The sequence below is a fragment of the Ahaetulla prasina genome, chromosome 2 (assembly GCF_028640845.1).
Source record: "Ahaetulla prasina isolate Xishuangbanna chromosome 2, ASM2864084v1, whole genome shotgun sequence".
Taxonomy (NCBI): Eukaryota; Metazoa; Chordata; class Lepidosauria; order Squamata; family Colubridae; genus Ahaetulla; species Ahaetulla prasina.
The window spans coordinates 8238732-8264257 of NC_080540.1; the positions used below are offsets into that span (position 1 = coordinate 8238732).

Here is a 25526-nt window from a genome sequence, read left to right on the forward strand (position 1 = left end):
GCTTGGCGGACTGGTGAAGGCGGCCTTGTGGAGATGGGGGGAGGGGGCTGCATGTTTTTCAGCTGAGATGGCGCTTATTCAGCTGCGCCTTGTTTGCACCCCTGGACTCCGCCTCCTTGGGCTTCTGGTTTCCAGCTTGTTAGATCATCTCTCCCACTGTGGATGGGGGCAAGTGATGGACATGATGACCATGTTGAGGCGTGGGGCAGGAAGGTGTATTCTTCAGCTGATACTGTGGCTACCCTCTACCCCCACCCCCGGACCTCCTTCCTGGACTGCTGGAACATCTCTCCCGCAGACGGCATACTCCGGTCCAGCGGAACATCTACCTGGTGGATGGGCTGAGACGGTTTACGATCTTTTGTCTGCTAATCCATCAGGATATAAATGGACTTTACATCTTTTTAGGACGGACTGCCTGTCTCTTTTTTCCATCTCTTTTTTCCATCCGTTACCGGACTCCAGAATGACATCCCAGTATAACATCTCGGCTGCCAAATGGGACATAGTCAGCTGATGGTTGATTCTATGCGTTATTCGCAACAGGAACTCTTGCGCCTGCAGTGCCCCGCCTCGCAGGAATGGCCCACCACACTATCGAGGCGGCCTCTATGACGGGTCTTGGGACCCACAGAGGTGGCATGCTAAAAGAAGGGTTTATGGGGTTTTAGAAAGAATTTTAAGGGTGGGAGGGTAAGGCGGGTAATGGGGGTAACCCGTCGGGTGAGGGGCCAGTTCCTGCACATGCTCATGGCGGTTTTCTTTATTAGGTCCAGAGGTTATGGGGAGTGTGTTCCTATCTGTGAGGTGGTTCTATTGACACGGTAAGTGGGAGAGGCAGATATGGCGGGCGAGGGTCATATCAAGTTTGGGAGCGCGTGCTCGATGTTTGAAAGCGATCACGCTCCGACCCCTTGGACTTCACCCGTTCCCGGATGGTCAGGATCCTCAGAGCTTGGGCCTCCGGCTGATGTTGTGCAATGCCGGTCCGTGGTGAATAAAGCCCCTCGTTTGTGACCTTATACAGGGGTTCCGGACCTTATGGGCATTACGGAGACCTGGTTGGGCACTGAAGGCGTGCCCTGGTTGAGTTGTGCCCGCGGGTTTCCGTGCATTCCATCAGCCGAGGCCCAGGGTAGGGGTGGGGGTGGCGGTTGTGATTAGAGAGTCTAGAGCCGAGGAGACCACTGTACCTCAGATTGCGGGTCGAATCCCTCTTTGTGAGATGGGGTCATAGGTGTCAGATGGGTATGCTGATCACGTACCTGGCTCCTTGCTGTGTGACAGCTGCCCTGCCCGAGCTCCTGGAGGTGCTGGCTGGGGTGGCAGTTGAGACCCCCAGACTTTTAGTCATGGGGGACTTTAACTTGCCATTGTCTGGCTCGTCATCGACGGCAGCTCGGGAGTTCACGGCTTCCATGACGGCCTTGGACATGACCCAAGTAGTTGATGGCCCTACTCACATTGGGGTGGCACCCTGGACCTGATTTTCTCTCTGGTCAGTGGTTGAGAGATCTGGACTTAAAGGAATTAGTCATTGAACCTTTGTCATGGTCAGATCACTCTCTTCTTCGCCTGGACTTTCTGACCGCCATTCACCACCGCGGGGAGGAGCCGATCGTTGGTTCCGTCCCAGGCGCCTGATGGACCGGATGGGTTCGGACGGAGCTTGGGCCATTTCCTGAGGTCTGGCTCACGGCTCGACTGAGGAACTTGTTGCGGCCTGGGAACAGGCGCGGCGGGGCCTTGGACCGTGTCGTGCCTTTGCGACCTCTGACCCGGCGCAGGTCCCAACCGGCTCCTTGGTTCTCCGAGGAGCTGAGAGGATGAAGCGCGGAGAAGGCGCCTGGAGAGTCTTTGGAGGTCTAGCCGTTCGAAGCTGATCGGACACTAGTGAAGTCCTATACTAGGACTTACCTAGTGGCATTGAGAAGCGGCGTAGCTCGCCTCCTCCCTCATTGCATCGGCAGATAACCGCCCAGCCGCCCTGTTTGGTGACCCGCTCCCTCTACACCAGGGGAGCGGGATGACCCGTTGCAGGGCGTGCTGAGGAGTTTAACGGTTATCTATACGATAAAATCGTTCAGCTTCGGGATGGTCTGGACCAAGATTGCAGTGATACGGGCGAGATGCGTGAGGCGGTCTTGGTGACATTGTGTGGGATGAGTTTGACCCTGTGGCTCCGAGGACATGGACAGGTTGTTGGGTAGGTTGAATGCCACCACGTGTTTACTGGACCCGTGCCCCTCTTGGCTGGTGCTGGCCACTCGAGAGGTGACACGAGGCTGGCTCAGGCGATTCGACCGCTTCTTTGGTGGAGGTGTCTTCCGGCCGCCTTGAAAGAGGCGGTGGTGAGGCCCTCCTTAAGCCGTCCTGGACCCGGCTGTTTTAGGTAATTATCGTCGGTCTCCAACCTTCGCTTCACGGCGAAGGTTGTAGAAATATGGTGGCATATCAATTTCCCTTGCACCTGGATGAAACTGTCTATCTAGACCCGTTCCAGTCCGGTTTCGGCCGGTTACAGCACGGAGACGGCTTTGGTCGCGTTGGTGGATGATCTCTGGAGGGCCAGGGACAGGGGTTGCTCCTCTGCCCTGGTCCTATTAGACCTCTCAGCGGCTTTCGATACCATCGACCATGGTATCCTGCTGCGCGGTTGGAGGATTGGGAGTGGGAGGCACCGTTTATCGGTGGTTCTCCTCCTATCTCTCCGACCGGTCGCAGTCGATGTTGACGGGGGCAGAGGTCGGCCCGGGCGCCTCACTTGTGGGGTGCCGCGGGGTCGATCCTCTCGCCTTCTGTTCTTTATCTACATGAAGCCGCTGGGTGAGATCATCAGTGGTTTCGGTGTGAAGTACCAGCTGTATGCGGATGACACCCAGCTGTACTTTTCTACACGGACCACCCCAACGGTTATCAAGTGCTGTCCGGTGCCTGGAGGCCGACGGGTCTGGATGGGGAGAAATAGGCTCAAGCTCAATCCCTCCAAGACAGAGTGGCTGTGGATGCGGCATCCCGATACAGTCAGCTAAATCCGCGGCTGACCATCGGTGGCGAGTCATTGGCCCGATGGAAAGGGTCCGCAACAGGCGTCCTCCTGGATGAGCGGCTGTCTCTAGAAGACCATTTGTGGCCGTCTCAGGAGGCGTTCTACCAGGTTCGCCTGGTACGCCAGTTGCGCCTTTCTGGACCGGGATGCCCTATGCACGGTCACTCACGCACTCGTGACGTCTCGCCTGGATTACTGCAATGCTCTCTACATGGGGCTCCCTTGAAGGGCATCCGGAGGCTACAGTTAGTCCAGAATGCGGCTGCGGGTGATAGATGGAGCCCTCGTGGCTCCGTATAACACCATCCTGCGCAGGCTGCACTGGCTACCTGTGGCTTTCGGGTGCGCTTCAAGGTTTTGACCACCTTTAAAGCGCTCCATGGCATTGGGCGGGCTACTTACGGGACCGCCTACTGCTACCGAATATCTCTCACCGACCCGTGCGCTCTCACAGAGGGTCTCCTCAGGGTGCCGTCGGTAGCGGCAATGTCGTCTGGCGACGCCCAGGGGAAGGGCCTTCTCTGTGGGGGCCCCCACCCTCTGGAATGAACTACCCCCCGGACTTCGTCAGCTTTCCGACCTCCGGACCTTCCGCCGCGGGCTTAAAACGTATTTATTTAATTGTGCAGGGCTGAGCTAGATTTTAAATTATTGGTTTTAAATTGGGTTTTTATTTGATATTTTAATTCTAAATTTACGGGCTTGTTAGAATCAGTTTTTTAATTGTTTTATATTGTATTTATATGTCTTTTAAATGCCTGTACACCGCCCTGAGTCCTTCGGGAGATAGGGCGGTATATAAATTTGAATAAATAAATAAATAAATAAATAAATATGATTTGTTTACTGTGTGAGTCCTCTGGTGGTTCACCAGGTTGGAATTCTGACTGAAACTTTCCTCACAAGTTAGACGCTTATATGATTTCTGCCCGATATAAATCCTCTGGTGTCTCACCAAGTTGACATGCATGATAAAGCTCCATTCCTGTATGAGTCCTTCCATCAAGCACAAGGGAGTTGTTTTGATCAAAGCTTTTGCCACATTCAGAGTGTTTGTTTGTCTTTTCTCCAAAGTGAATCATTTCATGCATAATCAGCCATGATTTGAAGTCTGTACTTTTCCCACAATATACATATAGGTGGAGCTTTTCCACCATGTTTGATACCTTGTTTAGCAGTGCTTAGATTGCAGCTACTGTTCCCTTCCTGACAGGGCGAGGTCTGCCTTACTGTCTGCCCTATGTGGCTGTTCAATTGACCTTTTCCTCCCCACTGACTTCCAGACATTGCCCTGTTTTTCTGAATGGAAAAATAATCTCCCTTGAATTTTCATGAAATGTATCCTTGAGTTCCACATACTCCACATCTTACAGCTCAAAATCTCCACTTAATTTTCTCTCCTTTGTCGCTCACCTCCTGGGGAAGGGGAAGAATTGTGTGGTTTCTGGAGGAAATGGAAAATATTTTGATTTCTAGCTTGATTTGTTTTTCTTTTCAAAGTGGCTTGTCATTCTCTTTTCCAGACTGTTCTTATTGGCATCCTCTTTGCCTGTAAGATTCAAGTAAAAGTGTAACTTTGTAATTATTTATAAAATGGTTGCATATGATGTCAAAAAAGGAAAAAAAGTATACATTACAGGTAAAAAGCAAACATGCCACAATGCTAGAATAGCCTCTTATATTAGTTATGATTCATTTGACACACTGAAGATTACCGAGATCCAAGTTCATGTAGCCATTTAATCATGAAATTCTCTTTTTAACTTGAATCAATCACAATTACTTAGTATGGCAATTATTGGGTAGAATCTCTGTAATTAAGATGAATAGAACATAGAACATAGTATAAGAGAGCTGGAAGGGACCTTGAAGGTCTTCTGGTCCAACCCCCAGCTCAAGCAGGAGACCCTGTATCATTTCAGACAAGAGTCTCTTTTTGAAAACCTCCAGTGATGGAACACACACAACTTCTGAAGGCAAGCTATTCCTTTTGTTGATTCCTCTAATCCAGGGGTGTCAAACTCGTGTTGTCATGGCGTCAACAAGTGATGTATTGAGACTTTTTTCTCTTTCACTAAACCAGGAGTGGGCTTGGCCAGCACATGACGCATCTGGCCCGTGGGCCACAAGTTTGACAGCCTTGCTCTAATAATTAGGAATTTTCTCTTTAGTTCTAGGTTGCTTCTTTCCTTAGTTTCCATCCATTGTTTCTTCTATTGGAACACTGCTATCATGTCTCTGCTGGTCCTTTTCAGTAGACTAGACTAGGCATACCCAATTCCTGTAACCCTTCTTTGTATGTTTTAGCCTCCAGCACCCTAATTAACAAAGATGCATTTTCTGTTTCAGACTTTACCAATACTTGTAAGTGATACTCCATTTAAACAATGGCAGATGGAGATCTCCAAGTTTATATTGCAAGGGAAAAAACCAAGAATTAAATATAAATTATTGCAAGACGCTAAGGAAAGAGGAGGTTGGGTTTACCAGATTTGAAATTGTACTTTGATGCTTGTTGTTTTGTCTGGGAAAAAGAGTGGCTCAGTGGCTAAGAGGCTGAACTTGTCAATCGAAAGGTTAGAAGTTCAGCAGTTTGAATCCCTAGTGCCGCGTAAGGTGGTGAGCTCCCGTTACTTGTCCCAGCTTCTGCCAACCTACCAGTCCGAAAGCACATAAAAAATCCAAGTAGAAAAATAGGCACCACTCAGGGGTGAAATCTAAATGTTTTTGCCACCGGTTCTGTGGGTGTGGCTTGGTGGGCATGTGACTGGGTGGGCGTGGCCAACATGACATCACTCATGTCTTTCTTTCTTTGTTTCTTCCTTCCTTTCTTCCTTCCTTTCTTTCTTTCTTCTCTCTCTCTCACACACACACAAACACACACACACCTGGTCTGAGCAGCGGCTGCTGCGGGAGAAGGAAGAAAGTGCTCTGGAAGGGACGGAGGGCAGGCGGCCCCAGAAGCAGCGCATCCCCCCATCATGGGCTGGATTCAGGCAGCGAGACCCAAGACAGAGGGGAAGGCAAGCAGGCATGGGGGACAGCTGGGAAGGCAGCGTGGCAGGCAGGCAAGCATGGCAGGGCTTCGGGGAAGGGAGTAAGCTGCTAGCTTACTAGACTTTGGTGCGGCGGCAGGACCCCTTTCCCCCCCTTCTCCCTCACCATCCCCATCACTTCGTAGCTCATCCCCAATTGTAAATGCTGCCATGGTTACCAGGAAGAATGCTGGAATAAATATATCAAGACCCGTGGCACAAGCCATGCTGCTCCCACCCCCCACCTCCAATATATACTATGGCTAGTATATATTATCATATAAAGGTAAAAAACTTGAGGTTTTATGCAAGTACCTTATTCTAGCGCACCAAAAGGAGTCAGAAGTCAATGTTTTTCTTTTTCTTTTCCCCTTAACCCTACATTTTCCTCTTGTCTCTTTCCCTCCCTTATTTTACCAATATTTTCATTTTATGAAATGAAGCTTAAGGTTCTGCAAGATTTGAAGCACCAGTTTTGCCCATAAAAGTGATCAGCTCCAAGTAAGGGCAGTATATATTTTCCACAAGCACTCTGGTGATATCCCAGTTCAAATAGTCCTCATTTAAGTGACGGCATTTGGGACTGGCATTTGTGTCACTAAGCAGCCTGATCATGAGGCATGATGTACCAACTTACATCTGTTCCTCTGCAGTTGTTAAGCAAATCCCTGTCGGTTGTTAAAGGCAATTTCACATGACTGCACTTGCAACTTCCTGCCAGGATCCCCACTGATTCTGTTTTTCAGAAACTAGCTGGGAAGCTCACAAATAGGGATCATGAGTGTGGGATGCATCCTAAAAGTGCAGTGGTTGGCAACACCTGAATTGGTGCAACTCCTTTTCCTGCCCCTTCATAACCATAGGACCAATAACACAAATTAACCACAAATTTGTGGACCAGGTGTGCCACTGTAATTTTGCAATCTCATGAAACAAATGGCAAGCAAGGAGTAAAAATACAATGGAACATCCCAGAAGGTTATCAATCGCTATTTTTTTAGTTTTACCTGGTTAATTCATGGAATGGGGCACCAATAGGAAATAGTGTGCTTGTTGGCTAGACATAGAAGTAAAAAAAAACAACAACACAGCAGGTACATGCAGAATAAGAAAATTAAAAGGGATTTTGGTGGTCTTCTATTCTAATCCTCTGGTCAGGCAGGAGGCCTTATAGCATTCCAGACAAACAGTTGGGCAATCTCTTCTTAAAAACCTCCATTGATGGAGTAGCCACAACCTCTGGAGGGAAGCCATTCCCAAAGAATCAACCTTAAACTTGAAAGAGACTTTTCAAATCTTCCCACCAGCAGAAAATTGCAGCCACCAGTTTCACAGCCTGCAGCCCCAGTGGGCTTCCATTTGGGGAGGGAAGGAACCTGCAGCAGCAGCTGACCTGCTTTAGCCCAGTTGCTTCTCTGCTTCCAGGCCGTGGAGGGAACCGAACAGCCCGACTTGCTCCCGGACTCTCCTCCCACTTGCCCTCAACTCACCTGCCAGCTGCTGCTTCGACCCTGGGAAGGGCACGAAAGACCCTCTGTACACCAACTTCCTCCCATGAGCCATTTGGAAGGGGAAGTTGCTGTGCTTTGCCTCCCATCCTTTCTAGCAATATAGTACTTGATGGTTTTAACCCCTTAAAACTCAACCACAGATACCTCTACTGTACTGAGGGTTCTAGTCACTGATGCTGCCTATCTGACCGCCATCTCCCCAAAAGAGGCAAAAGAACACTTTTATACCTGGGTATATGCATAATTTTGTATTTATTTATTTTGTCATGTTTATTTAGTCTACATTGGAGGTGCTGACTTTGAGAGCTGTATGCAATGAAATTTCATTTTAATGTATGCTGATTAGCGTACATTCAAAGTGACAATAAAGTTATTCTAAGTCCCACCCCTATCTAAGGCATTTGCAATATGTTTTTACTGGTTAAATGCTATCAAGTCATTTTCGACTCCTAGAAACCTACCTTTGCGACTAATCCATGTGAAATAGTGAAATGTGATGCTACTTAGCTTGTGAAGATTAGCTGTGTGCTGAGCCCTAAAGGTTTATGAAGGTCTTACAGAATTACATAAAAAGAGGTGGGAGAGACCAACTTTCCAAGCAGGAGACCCTACAGTTTTAGACAAATGGCTGTCCAATCTCCTCTTAAAAAATCTCCAGACGGACCACCCACAACTTCTGGAGACAAGCCATGGAAGGTCATCCTTATTTCTTCTCTGTGTTAAATTGAACATATCCTTCAATCATTTATTGTATGTTTAGCCTCCAGTCCCCTTAACATCATTATTGCTCTTCTCTGAAGCCTTTCTAGAGTTTCAACAAATGTTTTTTCTCATGGTGACAAACACTGGATGCCTGAACTGGTGTAGTCTTACCAGTACAGTATAACACAGGGCTAATACTTCTTGCGATCTTGATACTATCCCTCTGCTGATGCAGACTAGGACTGAGTTGGCTTTTTCTGCAGCTGCAGCACACTGATCAGTGGATACTTAAGACTGGTTGTCCACTAAAATTCCTAGATCCCTCACAGCACAGTTAGTGTTGTTGAGCCAGAGTGAAAGTCAAGATCCTTTTTCAGATGTTAATCTGAAAGTTCATATTTTCTTTTCCCTGTATCCTTATACCAAGGAAGTTTTTAAAAATTGTTTTTAACAGTACTTCAATATGTGGGAACATGTGTGGGGAATGCCCTTGGCATTAAACTTACTGAAGAGTTTTGCATTAAAAATGATTGATCCAGGCACTGATTTATCCTTTCGAAACACTTTGGGAAAATGGACCTTGCCCTCCTCTTTAAAAAAGCCCAAAATACCATCATCCATATGCCAACCTGAAGTTAGTAGGCTCTAAAGTGCCCCAAAATTTACTTTATGTTAAAATATTTAAAGTAATATTTACAGAAAGGGAGAGCAAACTGAGGAAACTCAGGGAAATTCTCCACCTGATAAAGACATGGAATTTGGAGAAAAACTGAAAATTGATAGGGGAGAATGTAATGCAATAACTAGAGGAAGCTGGATAGGATATGAACAGAAATTTGCCATGTGGCATTTTAATCGAAGAATTTGAAGCTTCTCTGGACCTCAACCAACTTGGCTCTTCTGCACACCAGTCTCTGTTCCCCAAAATGCTCTGCAGGCAGATACTAGAGCTTCCAGACCTGTCACTTGACCTGAAATTCATTTACCTTTCTAAATACAGGTAATCCTCAGCTTATGTATTTTGCTAAGTGAGAAATTTGTTAAGTGAGCTTTGCCCCATTTTACAACTTTTCTTGCCACCTTTGTTAAGTGAATCACTGCCATTGTTAAATTAGTAACACGGTTGTTAAGTGAATCTGGGTTTCCCCACTGACTTTACTTGTCAGAAGGTTGCAAAAAGGAATCACATGACCCCAGGACACTGCAACTGTCATAAATATGAACCAGCTGCCAATGTAAATCACATGACGCTGGGGATGCTGCAATGGCCATAAGTGTAAAAAAATGGCCATAAGTTATTTTTTTCAACACCAATGTAACTTGAGAAATGTCATTAAATGAACTGTTTTGAGTCCAGGATTACCTGTATATTACAGAACCCCCTTCATCTCATCTCCTCATCTCTTTTTGTAAACACAGTGGAAAGCTTCTTTTTCAGGGTAGATAGTACAGCCCATCTATATGAAGCCGCTGGGTGAGATCATCAGTGGTTTTGGGGTGAGGTACCAGCTGTACGCTGACGATACGCAGCTGTACTTTTCCACCCCAGGCCACCCCAACGAAGCTATCAAAATACTGTCCTGGTGCCTGGAAGCCGTACGGGTCTGGATGGGGAGAAACAGGCTCAAGCTCAATCCCTCCAAGACGGAGTGGCTGTAGATGCCGGCACCCCGGTACAGGCAGCTGCAGTTGCAGCTGACTGTTGGGGGCGAATCATTGGCCCCAATGGAAAGGGTGCGCAACTTGGGCGTTCTCCTGGATGGACGGCTGTCGTTTGAAGATCACTTGACGGCCGTCTCCAGGAGAGCTTTTCATCAGGTTCGCCTGATCCGCCAGTTGCGGCCCTTCCTTGACCGGGATGCCCTATGCACGGTCACTCTTGTTACCTCCCACCTGGATTATTGCAATGCTCTCTACATGGGGCTCCCCTTGAAGAGCACCCGGAGGCTCCAGTTAGTTCAGAATGCGGCTGCGCGGGTGATAGAGGGAGCCACACGTGGCTCCCATGTAACACCACTCCTGCGCAGACTGCACTGGCTGCCTGTGGTCTCTCGGGTGCACTTCAAGGTGTTGGTTACTACTTTTAAAGCGCTCCATGGCTTAGGGCCAGGGTACTTACGGGACCGCCTTCTGCTACCGAACACCTCCCACCGACCCATAAGCTCACACAGAGAGGGGCTTCTCAGGGTGCCATCCGCCAAGCAATGTCGTTTTCTGTGGGGACTCCTACCCTCTGGAACGAACTTCCCCCTGGATTGCGTCAACTGCCTGACCTTCGGACCTTCCGCCGCGAGCTGAAGACCTATTTGTTTATTCGCGTGGGACTGGCTTTGTAATTTTAAATTTTATAATTTTATAATTTTAAAGAGTTTAATTTTAATATTCATATTTTGATATAAATTTTTAGGGGTTTTAACAGTATATTGTTTTAAATTTTAGCCAATTATATAATAAGTTTTTTAATCTCTGTTTTTATTTGTATATTGTCTATGTTTTATTATGGCTGTGAACCGCCCTGAGTCCTTCGGGAGAAGGGCGGTATAAAAATCTAATTAATAATAATAATAATAGGGCTAAAACAAAAATTGAAAACTTCCATGAGGATCAGTTAGTGGGGTGGAGATAAATAGGGATGCAGCAATCACCACACAGGTAAGAGAGGCAGATTCAGGTGCTGCATCTCCAAGCAAGCCCACCTGCACGCCTCTCAGGTCTCCATCACCCACCTTGAGATGCCACTGGTCTCCTCCTATCAGGGTTCTAGCCAGAGGTGGGTTTCAGCAGGTTCTGACCAGTTCTGGAGAACCCGTAGCAGAACTTCTGAGTAGTTCGGAGAACCGGTAGTAAACATTCTGACTGGCCCCGCCCCCATCTATTGTCTGCCTCCCAAGTCCCAGCTGATCAGGAGAAAATGGGGATTTTGCAGTAATATTCCCCTGCCAAACCCACCAAGCCATGCCATACCCACCAAGCTACACCTACAGAACCGGTAGTAAAACAATTTTGAAACCCACCACTGGTTCAAGCCCTCCGAGAGAGCCCCTCCAGCCACGATCCCTCTGAGCCCAGATCCTCCTCCTCCCCTCCAAACCCAGGGAGGTGGAAATGGTGGTGCCCAACCTTCCCCAAAACCAGGCGGCCTCGACCTGCGAGCCGACCTGCACCAAATGTGGGGCTGCGGGAAAGGAAGGGGGGGGGGAGGCGCTCAGAGGGAGGATTTTAAGGGGACCGGAGAGCCCTTCGCAGAAGCAGCAACCGAGGAGGAGAAGCGCAGCGGTTCCCACGGAGCAGAAAACCTTGCGAGGAAAGCGGAGGGTCAGAAGGGGAAGGGGGACAACTGGGGAAATCCCACCTCGCTCTCCTGCCCTCCCCCAAGGAATCCCTCCTCCCTTCCCGCACCTGGGGATTCTCCCTCCCCCCCCCTTTCTGGTCTCCTCCCCCTCTCGCAGCGTCCCTACCCACCTAGCGCCTCTCCCCGCGAGGGGATCTTCGCAGCCCTGGCTTAAGAGACCTCAGGAGACCAGGAAGCAGGGCGGGAGGGAAGCTGGATCCCCAGCCCCCTTTCCTGCCTCCTCTGTGGGCGCAAAAGCTCTCTGTGTTTAACCCCTTCACTGAGACGCTGCAGGGAGGGGGCGATTGGGGCGCCACCGAGCAATGCCAAAGTCCTCCAACCGGGAACCACAAAAGACCATCACCCCCTCGAGGGAAGGCCAAAAGATCAAAACCAAGGACCGAGATAAAAAAAAAAAGATAGCTGCATGTGGTAATCTTCACCTCTAAATGCCAAATAGGATTTCATCGCTATTGAAGATGGGCAAGAAAGTCCTGTAGATGTGTTTGGGCATCTTCACCCTGGCGAAGGATGTTGTGATTTGCTAAATACAAATACAACAACTTACCTTATAGGATATGTCAAGGGGAGTCTGGTGGCATCACTTCTGACTAACAAATTGCATTAAAATGCATAATTCACTCCAGTGGTGAAATTCAATTTTTTTATTACCGGTTCTGTGGGTGTAGCTTGGTGGGCATGGCAGGGGAAGGATACTGCAAAATCTCCATTCCCACCCCACTCTAGGACCAGCCAGAGATGGTATTTGCTGGTTCTCCGAAGTACTCAAAATTTCTGCTACCGGTTCTCCAGAACCTGCTGGATTTCACCCGATTCACTCTTACTCTGCGAAAGGCTATTCAGTGCCATCCGATTTTTGGCTCCCATAGACTCACACTGCTCTCCTCCCAAAATAATATGGAAAATCGCTCATTCTGAGTACATAATCCATTTCCTGCCTTCCTTCTCCTGTTCTAAAATGAAGGGGAGTGAGTAATAGGAAGGAAGACAAACAGATATAAAGTAAGAGATACAGGAAGCATACCCATCCTGTAGCCATACAGGACTCAAATGCCTATACATAACTGCTCAAAGTTTGGGGGACAAATGGGGTGAACTTGGAAGAACTAATACATAAGGGTGAGTATGATATAGCTGCAATTTCTGAAACTTGGTTGGATGAAACTCAGGACTGGAATGTACCGATGGAAAGATACAAACATCAGAAGAAAAAGCCCTAACAAAAGAGCTGGAGTCACACTATTTCTACAGAAATGCACAAAACCAAGAATAAAAGCCTTATTCCTAGATGTGAGATGAGGGTAATGGTCTTTTGCCGGGTCCCAGCTGGAGTATTTTGCATTGCTCGGCGCAGTCACCCCCTCATCACAGCTGCTTCAGTAAAGGAGTTAAAAACAGTGGTGGGATTCAAATCCCCATTTCCTCCAGATCAGCTGGGACTCGGGAGGCAGAAAATAGACGGGGTCGGGGCCAGTCAAAGGTGGTATTTACTGGTTTTCCGAACTACTCAAAATTTCCACTACCGGTTCTCCAGAACTGGTCAGAACCTCCTAAATATCACCTCTGGTTAAAAGAAAAGAGAACTTTTCCTTTGTGCCTAGAGAGGAGGCAGAAAGGAGGAAAAAGGGGCTGGGAGCCCAGTTTCCATGCTCTTGTGCTCCCCTTCCTGGTCTCCAGCCATTTCTGTGGGCCAGGGCTGCAGAGATCCCCTCGCAGGGAGGGGTGCACAAGGGGCGTTAGGTGGGCAAGGACACTGCAAGAAGGGGAGGGGACCAGGAGCAGCAGGGAGGAGCAGGCTAAGGGGAGAGAATCCAGGAAGACTCCTTGGGGTGAGGAAAGGCACGGCTTTTCCCCAGCTTTCCCCCCTCTCCTTTACTTGCAAGGTTTTCTGCCTTATATTTTCTCCAAACCATGTAATTTGGAGAAAAACGGAAAATTACCAATAAAGGAGACTATTTGTAGCTCAGGTTTGAAATGAGGAGTCCTTGGTGCTCACTGAGCTTGCTGGTTTTCTTGCAGATGTTTCATCATTCAAACTAGGTAACGTCAACATTGCTAGTGAAAATTGGAAAGGGGAGAATGTAATGGAATAACTATAGGAAGCAGGACTGACTCAATAGAATGTAAACAGCGGCATTTTATTCCAACAACTCAAGTCTCTTTGGAGCTCAAACAAACTGTCTCTTGTGCACATCAATCTCTCTTCCCCAAAATGCTCTGCAGCAGAGGTGAAATCCAGCAGGTTCTGGAGAACCAATAACGGAAAGTTTGAGAAATTTTTTCAGAGGACTGGCAAATACAACCTCTGGCTGGCCCCAAAGTGGGGTGGGAATGGAGATTTTGCAATATCCTTCCCCCAGGAGTAAGGAGGGAATGGGAATTTTGCAGTATCCTTCCCCTTCCACACCCACCAAGCCACATCATGCCGACCAAGTCACGACCACAGAATCAGTAGTAAAAAAAAATTCTATTTCACCACTGCTCTGCAGGCAGTTATTGGAGCTCCCAGGCCTGTCCCTTGACCCGAGATTCTTTTTATCTTTCAATATGTATCACAGAACTCTCCTGATCTCTTTGTAACGATGTTTGTAAGCACAGTGGAAAGCTTATTTTTCAGTGTAGATTATTCAACCCGTAAAAGAACTAAAATTAAAATTGAAAACATCCACAGATAGGGCCGTTTCCTTACTTGGGCTAGAGAAAGAGGGATGTAGCAGTCACCAGAAAGGTATCTGAGCATGTTAAGAGAGGCAGATTCAGGTGCTGCATCTCCAAGCAAGCCCACCTGGACGACTCTCTGGTCTCTGTCACCCACCTTTCAGATGCCACAGGCCTCCTCCTAACAGGGTTCAAGCCTTGGAGGGAGCCCCTCCAGCCAAGATTCCTCTGAAGTCAGATCTCCCCAAGTCCTCTGCTCTTCCTCCCCTCCACACACTGGGAGGCCAATTCTCCCCAGCAGCCGCAGGGGGACATGGAAACATTGGTGCCCAACCTTCCGGAAAATACCAGGAGGCTTCACCCTGGGAGCTGGGCTGCACCAAGACGTTGGGCTGAGAGGAAGGAGAGGGGCTTGAAAGAAGGATTTTAAAAGGATTGGAGAGCCATTCCCAGAAGCAGCAACCAAGGAGGCCAAGTGACTGGATCGACCATTTTTAATGCTAAGTAAGTTTACTGTCAAGGGCGTTCCCCCTACATTCTCCCACATATTAAAAGTTCCTTGTTGTAGGATATAGGGAAAAGAAAGTGACCATTCAGATCAACATTTTGCCCCCATAGGGTTCCAGTTTTGACCTGGCTCAACAACAGTAACTGTGAGGGGGATCCAGGACTCCTAGTGGATGATTAACCACTTAATTATCAGCTTCCAGTGTGCTGCAGCTACAGAAAAAGCCAACGCAGTCCTAGTCTGCATCAACAGAGAGATAGTATCAAGATCACCTGAAGTGCATTATACTGTGCTGGTAAGACTGCACTGAATATTGCATTCAGTTTTGGCCACTATGAAACAGAAAAGATGTTGAGATTCTATAAAGAGTGCAGGGAAGAGCAACAAAGATGATTAGGGGACTGGAGGGAAAAACATAAGATGAATAGTTGCAGGAACTGGATACGTCTAGTCTAACAGAAAGAAGGAACAGGGGTGACATAATAGCAGTCTTTCAATATTTGAGGGGCTGAGACAGAAAAGAGGGGGTGCAAACTATGACAAGAACTAACAAGATTTATCAAAAAGGAATCTAACCTAGAATTAAGGAGAAATTTCCTGTAAGTGAAACCAATGAATCAGTGGAATGGCTTGCCTCCAGAAGTGGTGCGGGCTCCATTTGTTTGGAATGGCCTAAGGTCCTCAGGGAGACAGTGGGTGTGGGAAAAGGCCTGGGGATACTCTGTGTGGGGAAGGAACAGCCTGGTGAGAACTTGTAAGGGAGGAAAAGGCCTGGGGGGAACCAAGGGTTGGGAATCAGAGAAATAGGTGTCTTGGGGGGGTTGGGAGGCCTAGGGATGCCAGGGGGTGGGGCAGGCCTGGGCCTGAGCTAGCCTTCCAAAAGTTTTCCCCAACACTGTGGTAGCCAGTGTCCTATTTAGCAACTTGCACATTCATTTAACGGCTCCATAAGAGAGAGAAGTGGGTGAGGTTATTTAATCATAACACTGTCGTCATTGCTAAATGCATCCATAAGAGGTAGGCCTCATTACAGTTGTATCTTGAGATTATTTGTATATTGGCTGGCGAATTGTGAGGATCAAAATCTGGTGGACACCAAGATAGAGGGCTAAAACTCCAAATGTAGGATTTCAATAATCTATATACAAAAAATACCACCCAAAGGCCATTTTGAGAAATTCCACAAATTATGTAAAACGAAATACCGAATAACATCTGTTGATAAACACAAACAGGTAGTTAACCTTTATCAAACTAATATTTTCCAGTTTTTTCTCCCCACCTAAAATTATAATCCTGAGAGATGCTGATTAAAACGAATCAAGCAACAATTCAAACTGTCATTTCCTCTTAAACTTCCAATGGGAAATCACAAATGTGAAATTCAAGCTTTCTCTAGACCTGGCGTTTGCCTCATATGTATTACCTTGTGCGCAATAAAGGATGATTTTCGTCTGAAGTACCGTCCACAGACTGGACATCTGAAAGGTTTTTCCCCTGTGTGTAAAACTACATGACTGATAAGACTCGACCTACTACTGAAATCTTTCCCACAATCCGGACATTCGTATGGTTTCTCTCCTGTGTGAGTCCTTTGGTGTAACACCAGGCTGGAATTCTGACTAAAATGTTTGCCACAATCCGGACATTCGTATGGTTTCTCTCCTGTGTGAATCCTTTGGTGTAACACCAGGCTGGAATTCTGACTAAAATGTTTGCCACAATCCGGACATTCATATGGTTTCTCTCCTGTGTGAGTCCTTTGGTGTTTCATCAGGTTGGAATTCTGACTGAAACGTTTGTCACAATCAGGACATTCAAAGGGTTTCTCTCCTGTGTGAGTCCTTTGGTGTGTTGCCAGGTTGGAATTCTGACTGAAAGTTCTGCCACAATCAGGACATTCAAAGGGTTTCTCTCCTGTGTGAGTCCTCTGATGGTTTACCAGGTCAGAATTCTGACTGAAACTTTTCCCACAATTAGGACATTCGAAGGGTTTCGCTCCTGTGTGAGTCCTCTGGTGTACCACCAAACTGGACCTTTGACTGAAACTTTTCCCACAATCAGGACATTCAAAAGGTTTCTCTCCTGTGTGAGTTCTCTTGTGTTTAACTAAATCGGAATTCCAACTGAAACGTTTGCCACAATCAGAACATTCAAAGGGCTTCTCTCCTGTGTGAGTCCTCTGATGACTCACCAGGCTTGAATTCTGACTGAAATCTTTCCCACAATCAGGGCATTCAAAGGGTTTCTCTCCTGTGTGAGTCCTCTGATGAATCACCAGGCTTGAATTCTGACTGAAACCTTTCCCACAATAAGGGCATTCAAAGGGTTTCTCTCCTGTGTGAGTTCTCTTGTGTATAACTAAATCGGAATTCTGACTGAAACCTTTCCCACAATCAGAACATTCAAAGGGTTTCTCTCCTGTGTGAGTCCTCTGATGAATCACCAGGCTTGAATTCTGACTGAAACCTTTCCCACAATCAGGGCATTCAAAGGGTTTCTCTCCTGTGTGAGTCCTCTGGTGTATCACCAGGTGGGAATTTGCAATGAAACTTTTCCCACAATCAGGACAGTTATGTAATTTCTTTCCTGTGGGCATCCTCCGGTGTATCACCAGGTTGGAATTCTGACTGAAAGTTTCCTCACAATCTTAGCACATTCAAAGGCTTTTCCCCTCATGTGAGTCCTCTGATGTATCACCAAGTTGCCACGCTTGCAAAGGCATTTACTGCATTGCGAGCAGCTAAAGGGCTTCTCCTGTGCGAGTCCTTTCATGAAACACAAGGGAATTGGTTTAACTAGATCATTTCCCACATTCGCTTTCCTCCAGTGTGCATCTGTTATGCATAATCTGTGATTTGCTATGTGTGCTTTACCCACAATAGGCATATCTATGGAGCTTGTCCACCACTGATATTCTTGAAGAGGTCAAAAATACGTGTGTATTGTGTTGGGGAGGGGTGCACTGAGGGGGCTCAATCAATCTCATTGTACATATGTTGTTCACTGACAATAAAGATTTGAAACTTGTGAACTATTGTTGCATGGAGGTTTGATTCAAGCTACTCTTTTCTTCCTCACAGGGCAAGGCCTGAATTACTGTCTAGAGACCTGCATTACTGTCTATCTTTTGTGAATATCCAATTGTTTTTTTTCTCCTCACTTCTAGATATTTCCCTCTTTTTCTGAATGAAAAAAATAATCTTTGATCTTTTCATGTAAACTATTGTTCAATTCTGCATACTTTACTTTTTTCACTTTGAAATCTCTTCTTGATTTTCTCCCCTTTGTCTCTCTCCAGCTGGGGAAAGAGAAGAATTGAGTGCTTTTCTGAAGGCTCAATTTGCTTTCATTTTCAAAGTTGCTGGTTATTCTCAGTTGTCCGGAGTGCTCTTATTGGCATCCTCTTCATCTGTAAGATTTAAATAAAAGTGTAAGTTTAAAATTGTTTCTTTATAAAATGGTTGCAGAAGATGTGAAAAAAAGTATACAAGTAAAAAGCAAACATGCTTGAACACTGGAAGAATATAACAGAATTACCGAATTGGAAGGGACCTTGGAGGTTTTCTTGCTGCCCAAGCAGGAAGCTCTATACCAAATGGTTTTATTATGCTGGTGTCTAACATTGAATAAATTTTCAAGAATGCATAAAGGCACATTGAATGTTGGAGATGTAAATAAGAGATGTTATCATTTATGGTGGACATGTGACAAAGAAATATTGGAAAAGGATTCACATCTTAATATAGAAAATTCTTAAAAAGAATATAAAGATAAAACCAGAAAGTTTTCTTTTAGTGAATAAAGAATTTGGGGAAAAATTGAAACTTTGATGTAATACGTGTTGTTGGCATCAAGGATGCTATATTCACAAAAATGGAAGGATCTTTTCATTCCCACAATGGATGAATGGCTGCAAAACCTTGATGGAGTTGGCAGAGATGGCTAACTTGACTGCTTTGATTAAAGAAAAGAACAGGATTAATTTTGTTTCTACATAGAAACTGCTTCTGCACTTTGTTCGTTAGATAGAAAAAAAATGAAAGTTTGATTTTGGGTTTTGTTGATTAGATAAGTTTGTTGTTATAGAAGTGGCTAGTTTATAGTATCATATAAAAGTAAATAGTTGAGGTTTTATATTATTATTATACTGCACCAAAAGAATCAGAAGACAATGGTTTTCTTTTCCCCTACACTTTGCTCTCTTCCTCTTTTCCTTCCATTTTTCCATTATTTTTACTTCTTCTTTGCACGCCTGTATTTTACCTTTTGATATATTAATAAAATATTTGTGTAAAAACAAATTCTTAGCACTGTAAAAGGTTATTATGAAATATATCTAGACATGCTGGGGTGGATTATACAATTGTAGATAGATGCATACAGAGAGAAGTACAAAAACACACACCTACAGATATGTACATATGTGGAAAATCCATGTGTTTTCAGCCTGAAAGTTGTCCCTAAACTCAAAATGGTTACAGTCAAACCTCCTGTGCTAATTTTAGAGATGTGGGGGCTTCAACAGATAAAATGATGTCTAAAAACTATGCAAGATTTGAAGCACCAGTTTTGCATGCTTAGTTCCAAATAAGGACAGAAAATATTGTCCACAGCCACTCTGGTGACATTCCTATTGAAGCAGTCCTCACTTACTGACTGCATTTGGGATTGGCATCTTTGTCACTAAGCAGCCTTATCAAGAAGCATGATATCACACGGCAGTGCTAACTTAAATCTGTTCCTCTGCAGTTGATAAGTGAATCACTGGGTTTTTAAAGGCAAGTTCACCTGACTGGATGGGGAGAAACAGGCTCAAACTCAACCCCTCCAAGACTGAGTGGCTGTGGGTGCCGGCATCCCGGTACAGTCAGCTGCAACCGCGGCTGACTGTTGGGGGCGAGTCATTGGCCCCGATGGAGAGGGTGCGCAATCTGGGTGTTCTCCTGGATGGACGGTTGTCTTTTGAAGAACACTTGGCGACCATCTCCAGGAGAGCTTTTTACCAGGTTCGCCTGGTCCGCCAGTTGCGCCCCTTTCTAGACCGGGATGCCTTATGCACGGTCACTCACGCCCTCGTCACTTCTCGCCTGGACTACTGCAATGCTCTCTACATGGGGCTCCCCTTGAGGTGCACCCGGAGACTACAGTTGGTTCAGAATGCGGCCGCGCGGGTGATAGAGGGAGCCACTCGTGGCTCCCATATAACACCGATCCTGCGCAGGCTGCACTGGCTACCTGTGGTTTTCCGAGTGCACTTCAAGGTGTTGGTTACCACCTTTAAAGCGCTCCATGGCATAGGACCGGGATATCTTCGGGACCGCCTTCTGTTACCACATGCCTCCCACCGGCCGGTACGCTCCCATAGAGAGGGTCTTCTCAGGGTGCCGTCAGCCAAACAGTGTAGGCTGGCGACCCCCAGGGGGAGAGCCTTCTCTGTGGGCGCACCTACCCTCTGGAACGAGCTTCCCCCAGGACTTCGACAACTTCCTGACCTCCGGACCTTTCGCCGCGAGCTGAAGACATATCTATTCTTTCGAGCAGGACTGGCTTAAATAGGGTTTTAAATATGGATTTTATTGGGGTTTATTTTTTATATTTTGTATGGTATTTTAAATTTAGGCTATTTTGAATAAGTTTTTTAAAATGTGTTTTATTGTAATATATTGTATTATTTTATTTGCCTGTTCACCGCCCTGAGTCCTTCGGGAGAAGGGCGGTATAAAAATTAAGTAGTTGTTGTTATTATTATTATTATTATTATTATTATTATTATTATTATTATTATTATTATTACTACTACTACTACTACTACTACTACTACTACTACTACTACTACTACTACTACTGTGGCTTGCAACTTCCTGCTGGCATCTCCACTGATTTTGCTTGACAGAATCTAGCTGGGAAGGTCACAAATGGGGATCCCGACTGTGGGATGCTGAAACCATCATAAATATGCACCGATTTGGCAGAACACAACTTGTTGCAACTCCTTTTCTTGCACCTTCATAACCACAGGAACTGATGACTTGTTCAGGTCACTGCACAAGTGGTACAATGAGCACTAATTTGTGGACCAGATGTATATCTGTACCATTGTAACTTTGTAACTTTGTAGGCTCAGGGAACAAATGGTAAGTGAAGACTACCTATACAACTGAACATCCGAAAGGTTTTCAAAGTTATTTTTAAAAAAGTGCTGGCCATTGGTTGAACCTGATTAGTATATGGACGGGGCAATAATAGGGAAGTGCCTTGCTTGTTGGCTAGACATGGAAATAAAAAAGCAAAAACCCCAGAAGAGATTTCAGATATTATTGCCAAAAAACCCAGCAGGTCCATAACAGAACAACACAGTTGGGAGGGATCTTGGAGATCTTCTAGATCTAGACCAATCCCCTGCTCAGTCAGGAGAGCCCATACCATTCTGGATAAATGGCTGTCCAGTTTCTTCTTAAAGGTTCCTGAGGAACCTGACAACTCTGTGGTGCAAAAGATAGAGGAGATAATTAGAGGATCAGCTATACTGGATCCTTAGTCCTTTGAACAGGAAGGTTCGTTTGAAGAGAAGAAATGAAAGAGCAACCAACATGACTGGGGGCTTGAGGCGAAAACATCTGAAGAACAGTTGTAGGAATTGGGTAGGTCTAGTCTGGTGAAAAGGAGGATTAGAGGTGACATGTTCCAATATTTGAGGTGCTGCCACAAAGAAGAGAAGATTAACTTCTCCAAAGCACCAGAAGGCAAGAGAAGAAGTAATGGATGGAAACCAATGAAGGAGAGAAGAAATTGAAAGGGCTTGTCTTCCCAACTTCTGGGTGCTTCTCACTGTAGGCTCCGAAGAAGATACTGGACAGCCATTTGTCTCAAATGGTCTAAGTCCTCATGCTTGAGCAGGGGGTTGGACTACATGATCGCCAAGGTCCCCTCCGACTGTGTTTTTCTCTATTCTATTCTCTATTCTAGTTGCTTCTCTGCTTCCACGCTGCGGAGGAAACCCAGCAGCCTTTCCTGCTCCCAGCCTCTCCTCCAACCGGTCCTCCACTCACCCACCAGCTGCCGCTTCGACTCTTGGAAGAGCCCAGAAGCTCCTCGGCCACCTCCTTCCTCCCGTGAGCGATCCGCTGGATCCTGCACTCCTCTCCCCTCCCTTCTAGCAATGCAGTACTTGATGGTTTTAACTCCTTAAAGCTCAACCCCACATGCCTCCACTTACTGTAGCCACGGCTTTCTAGGCGCCGACGCTGCCCATCTGACCGCCATCTCCCGATAGGAGGGGGTAAGACAGGCGCCTCCCGTCTCTACCTAGGAAGGCGTTTGCAAGACGTTTCCACCGATTCCATGCCATCCAGTCATTTTCCACTATTCCGGACATTATTCTGGCTGAGTCCTAAACCTTCATGGAATTCCTGCAGAATAAGAGTTGGAAGGGACCAATTCTCCAAGCAGGGGAGCCTCTGCTATTCCGGACAAATGGCTCTGCAGTCTCCCCTTAAAAACCTCCAGTGATGGAGCAGCCACAACTTCTGGAGGCAAAACATTCCACTGATCAATTCTTCTCACTGGCAGGAAGTTTCTCCTTAATTCTCGGTTGGGTCTCTTTCTGATATGTCTCCCTCTGTCCCTTCTTGTCCTACTCTCAGGAGCTTTGAAGAATAGACTCCCCCCCCCCTCGCCTTTCTGTGTCAGCCCAGCTCAATTGTGGTTGTATGTCAAGGATTACTTGTAGTGTCTTTTGATCTACATTCTTGCACAGCCTCAAGAATTGCTCTGAACAACCTTCCCGATTTCCAGAGGACGTAGATTTCCGCATTGATTATTCTGAGGCAGGCACCTTGTGGATTTTGTAAAAAGCTGATCTAGAGATTCCTGATCTTTTTTTAGTGTGACTCTCAGTGGAGATCAGAACTGCTCTACAACCTGTTAGAAGAAAAATCCAGTTCAAGTTCCAAGCTGGGAGTAAAATGGAGGCTTTTTAAGAAAGGAGGTCTGTTTATTGATGAGCAGAACCAGCCTGTGGTTCCAGGGCAGCTGACCAACTGGTTGAATGAGTGGGTGGATCTTTATAGGTTTCTGTGATGCTGCTGGAGTTGTGCAGTGTAATGAGCTCTGTCTTGCTATTCTAATGCTGGTGGGTTAATCCTAATATGTCCTAAAAGGTCATGTCCTGTTCTTAGATGTCCCAAAGGTGCTTTTTCAGAAGGCAATTGGACTTTCTTCTTTGTTTTCTTTTGAAGAGGTTTCCCTTCTCATTCAAGAAGCTTCTTCAGCTCTGACAAGATAATGGGGAATGGAATCCTGTCAGAGCTGAAGAAGCTTCTTGGATGAGAAGCGAAACATCTTCAAAAAACAAACAAGAAAGTCCAGTTGCCGCCTGAAAAAGCACCGTTGGGGCAAACATGACCTGGATGACTGCAAATCTCAACAAAACACTTGTTCTTATAATTTGGGTGGTAAAGAATGTAAATTTTAATGCCATCGCTGGAGATTAATGTCTTTTGCTTGTGAATAGGCTGGCCCAGTCTTCCTTAATGAACACAAAATATCTGCTGGGGGCTATTAAGAAAAACGGAGTCTGCTTTCTTTAAAAGCATGTTACTCCATTTGTCCTTTAGGGCAATATAATATTCTGCCTCTTAATATTCCCCAAAATATTTCATTCTTCCGGAGGGGGTGTTTCCCACAATCCCAAAACTTTGACTGATTTCCTATAGTGCCCAAGGATTTAGGACACGGCAGCACCATCAGACCAGACACTCCCAAGGGAGCCAGCTTCATTCCTGCTGGCCAGGGCTGCATCCAAGGGAACCCACAGCCCCAATTCATTCCTGAAGGAGGAAATTTTATATCTGAAAAAATGCCATGTGCTTCTGTAAATCTGCCTGCATGGAAGTCTCCATGAGGTCAGAGAGAGAGAACAATATGCATAGAAAATGGGGTCTAAAAAAGAGCGGTTGATTGTCTGTATATGGTAGAAGAAATGTTTCAAAAGAAATATTTGTAAAAAAACAAAAAGGAAGACAGGAATATTCCACCAAAGCAGAAGGCTGAGTGAATACCAAGTTAACATTTTTAGAGCGGTATCCTGAACTGCCATTTTAATGCAGATTTAATAAAGTATGAATGGTGATAGTGGCCATTTCATCTATTAGCTCAGTTTCCATCCACCAGGTCCTCGACTTTCATAATGTCTGTTGGAACTGGGAGAATCATCAGGAAAATCAGACAGATCCTGTATAATTCTGATTTTCAAAAGCCATAAATCCACTGGCACAACCAATGGCTGCTTTAGAGGTTGTAAAGGGAAACCGTACCTTAATTGTCCAGTTTGAAGTGTCCTAATTTTGATCTCTCAGACTGGCAACGCTGGAGAAGACAATCCCTGAATCTGAGAAGAATGCCAATGAAAACCGATCCAGTTTAGCCATTCTAATTTTTTAACTCTGGATAAAGAAATGTTCATTCTTTTATAGAATTTAGGATTGAGATAAATAGCAATGCAACAAATTAAGATGCAGAAGCGTACAAAAATTTAAACTTATAATGAGGAAGGAAATGAAGCTGAAGAAGACAGATTGGTTATAGAGGTGCAAAATGCAAAAGACAGAGATTACAGGTAGATTTAACAGTTGTAGCATGTTAGAAACCCACTATATGTGTAGAGACCTCACCACTGAAGAAGAATTGAGAAAAGGGCTTTGTGTTACAATTGTATTAATTTTATTATTAAACTTATTCACTGCACATCTGGCAGTTTGAGGTCATTCTGAGTGCCTTGCCCTAACATTCATAGCAACCCTGATGCTACCCAATTTTCTCCTTGCCGAAAGCTATTGATAGTTCTTACATTACACAATGCACTATTAAAAATGAAAGATTTTCCTCCGTTCAATTTTTTTCTTACAATGCCACCACCAGGTAGATACAATAGATATGTCAGAGTGCTGCTATCACCCAGCAGCCATCAAAGAGGAACAAGCAGGCACCTCCAAGAAAATGAGATCACAGCAGGAGTTGCTAATAAAACTTTTAGATCCAATCATCAAAGCCAGGATCCTTTTTCTCCTCAACTTGATTTTCCTACAGCTCTTTTCCATCAGATTCATCTGCAAGGCCTTTTCATCTGAAATTTTAACATTGCTGTTTTCATTGTGCCTTGTGCCTATCCCTACATGCCCCTCACCCATTGCACACTTACTTTTTGGAGACCTCCTGGAGGCAGCCATCATTTTCAGTGCACCCACAATCCCTTAATGCAGTTTCCACAGTGTTAAGGAAACAGAGCATTTTCTCCCTCTCCCCACGTGACAATTACTCAGAAGCAGCCGCCATTTTGGCCCTGAGGCAGATATAACAAAATGGCAGCTGCTTCCACAAGTCCATCACATGGCCCAGGGTTGAATCTTAGGCACACTGAAAATAACGGCTGCTTCCAGGACATAGCCAGGTGGCCCTGGGATGCGTGTCCTGGGCTTCTTCACCAACTCGAGGTTCAGAGATGTTCAAAGGTTATGGAGGAGGAGGCTGTGAGGCCTGGTGAGATGGGAGTCAGGCTTAAGACCTGCAGGGACACAGCAGGAGAGGAAAAAAGCCTTTGGGGGCCCTGTGGGTGAGGAAAAGGCTTGTAGAGACCCTATGGGGGAGGGAAAGGCCTGTGGGGACTCTATGGGGAAGGAAACACTTATGGGGACCGTGTGGGAGAGGGCAA

At 45.9% G+C, this 25526-nt stretch overlaps 1 protein-coding gene and 1 pseudogene across 7 annotated transcripts in view; both read right to left on the reverse strand.

Moving 5' to 3' along the window:
• The window catches only part of LOC131193126 (zinc finger protein 135-like), a 36957-nt gene extending 20764 nt beyond the window's left edge, over nt 1-16193 (reverse strand). For 2 of the 7 annotated variants that reach the window (XM_058173005.1, XM_058173001.1), the window contains exon 1: nt 11760-11962. The gene's annotated coding sequence lies outside the window, so the exon portion shown is untranslated. Of the gene's footprint in view, nt 1-4462; nt 4599-7574; nt 11664-11759; nt 11963-14464 lie in introns of those variants that run through there. The other 5 variants (XM_058172999.1, XM_058173003.1, XM_058173006.1 and 2 more) reach the window with 4 other exon arrangements.
• Nucleotides 1-25454, reverse strand: part of LOC131193139 (zinc finger protein Xfin-like) — a 29822-nt pseudogene extending 4368 nt beyond the window's left edge.
• Nucleotides 25455-25526: the final 72 nt, after the last annotated feature.